Source organism: Sitophilus oryzae, unplaced genomic scaffold, assembly GCF_002938485.1.
Source record: "Sitophilus oryzae breed Bouriz unplaced genomic scaffold, Soryzae_2.0 scaffold_1968_pilon_pilon, whole genome shotgun sequence".
NCBI classification, from domain to species: Eukaryota; Metazoa; Arthropoda; class Insecta; order Coleoptera; family Curculionidae; genus Sitophilus; species Sitophilus oryzae.
The window spans coordinates 8,144-10,882 of NW_022146688.1; the positions used below are offsets into that span (position 1 = coordinate 8,144).

Sequence of the window (2,739 nt, forward strand, 5' to 3'; positions counted from 1 at the left end):
ATTTTACGCCTTTTTGCGTTAACTTAAAAAAAAATATTAGAAATTTATAAATAAATATTTAAAAATAAAAAATGAAAAGTTGTAAACAAAATTAGTAAACAATCAATTAAATCTAAAACAACTAGAAGAAAACCTAAACAAAATGAAAAGTTTCAGCTGTATAATCTGTAAAATTGACTTCTAAGATTGATTTCTAAGATTTTAATTAATTCGTGGAAAAGAACTGTTAATTTCCAGAAATTAATAATTTGTAATTTCAAGAATAAACATTGGTTAATAAACAAACAAACAAACAACAATTTTATTGTTTAATAAAAACGTGGCTATTAAACAAATAAAAAGCAGGATATTAGGGCTTTGCGTGGGGACGCGGGACTTTTGGATCAAAATCGGGATGGGTGACAACCCTGATGTCGACATTAATCAGACACCGGACTTTAACCTAACATAAATATATACAACATACAATTCCATACATACGAGGCGTTTCGGAAAAAATAAGAAGGTTAGGAAAACAACATAACATAAGAACATCTTTCAAAACACAAAATACACTTAGATCCATTTTAGCACACACTAAACCAATGGAGACTACTCTAACAAGTAACGGCCATACCACGTTGGCGCACCAGTTCCCGTTCGATCACTGAAGTTAAGCAACGTCGGGCGCGGTTAGTACTTGGATGGGTGACCGCTTGGGAACCCCGCGTGCCGTTACTTTTTTTCTTTTTTCTTATTATATTATTATTATTCTGAATTAATTATTCTAAATCAAAAAATAAGTAGCGAATACAGAGCCCATGGGGCCCTCCGTAAAAGCTATAAATTGGTTTAAATATTACGCTTCTGGTGTAAAAATGGCGCCCTAAGAAACATATCCTACTGTACTTTTTATTTACCCCCCTCCGCCCAAATAAATTCCTGTATCCGCCACTGCTTTTGACAACGTGGTATTGGTTGTTACATGTCAAATTATACAAATCCTGAAATGGCCAGATACAGATTCAAATCTGTACGAAAGTGATTTCAAGAATTTGTAAAATTTGGCATGTAACAGCCATACCACGTTGGCGCACCAATTCCCGTTCGATCATTGAAGTTAAGCAACGTCGGGCGCGGTTAGTACTTGGATGGGTGACCGCTTGGGAACCCCGCGTGCCGTTACTTTTTTATTTTTTGTATTAATGGAATGATATATAATATTTAAATCTTTAAAACTGTACATGGTATGGTTGTATGGTTGTTTCCATGAATTTCGTTTTAAATCAAACATCGAACTATCTATTAAAAATTCGTATTTTTAATTTCAGTACTTCTCAGTTACTTCTCACGTAATAAAAAAATATTTTTTTAATTATTGATACCGAGTCCCGAAAGTACCGACACAACCGGGAATTAATAATTTTGGAATTAATAATTAATAATAATAAGGAATAAGAATTAATAAGATCCGAAATAAGCTTCTTCTAAACCTTAAGAACCATTGGCCATTAAATACCATTTTTGAACTTCAATAATTGCTAATAAACATTATAGGAACTTCAAAAGAACTTCAGAAGCAAGATCAATAAGAGATCACTTCTTATACCTATATCTCAGCTTCTGAAATAAACAAGTATAATTAAATTTTTATTGATTATGATATTAAATAATTATGATATTAAATGTTTACTCATTTTTTGTCAACTCGTCTATGTGCTGAGACGCAACGCTCGAACTTCACAGGTCGACCGACGGAACTGAACTGAAACGCTCTGCAATCTGCCACAATCTGCCTAATTCGGAAATCTGAAAATATTTGGGAGAGTGCAACTACTCTTTTCCTTCTACTATAGTGTAAGTTAAGCAAAGGTATATCTAGTTTCTATACGAATGGTCTAATGCACGAACGAATTCATCCGCGACAGACATCTTTATTTATTAGCGTTATTGAAATCCGAGTCATTGTTTTCCAATTAATTGTGCAAGTGTCTGTGAATTATTTAACGGTATTATAAGCGGATTAATTACAATAATTGAATAATACAGTATCTGCTCTATTCATCTACAGATTCGAAGTTTGGAAATGTCTGTCTGTATTGTACGAAATCATTGATATTTGCGTTTGGTGCTATAATGCCGTAATTATTGATATGTTTGTTATTTAAGGTTATTGGAAATAAAATATCATTAGTTTCAGGTATATCTAGTAATGTATAGTAAATTCATACATAAGACGTTCGGCTAAATTTAGTAAAAGATTTAAAGTAAATATTCTTAAAATTTTTAATTTTCGATTCTTAATAATTCTTAAGGATAGTTTCATTATATTTATTTAATTATTATTACTTAATTATTTTTAATTATTATTATTTAATATTTTAAACTCAATAATTAATAATAATTTAATATTATATTTATTAATTATATTATATTACTTAAATATATATCTTTGTATGAGTTTAAGAAAAGAAAGACAGTAGTATCTCTTTGAAAAAGAAAAAGTTAATGTTGTAGATCTTTTATCTGAAACTACTGAAACAACTTAGAATATTCAAATTCTAAATTTTAATTACCAGAACAGAGAAAGGCTCTTTCTAATTTTAAAAAAGGCTCTTAAATTTGAATTTGAATTTGGTTTTATGTGTCCAACACTCACTACCACTTCATAAGGAGTTCTCGATCGTGTAGCATATACAGGGTTAGTCTTAAATAAATGCAAATATTTTTAGGGGTAGTAAATCTTGACCCCAGAAACAC

At 30.4% G+C, this 2,739-nt stretch overlaps 1 non-coding gene and 1 pseudogene across 1 annotated transcript; both read left to right on the forward strand.

The window, feature by feature from the left end:
• Window positions 1–602: 602 nt before the first annotated feature.
• LOC115883607 lies at window positions 603–720 on the forward strand. The gene has a single exon (XR_004050412.1). It is a non-coding gene; the product is annotated as a 5S ribosomal RNA (ribosomal RNA).
• Window positions 721–1,049: 329 nt separating this feature from the next.
• On the forward strand, window positions 1,050–1,167 carry LOC115883608 (annotated as a pseudogene).
• Window positions 1,168–2,739: the final 1,572 nt, after the last annotated feature.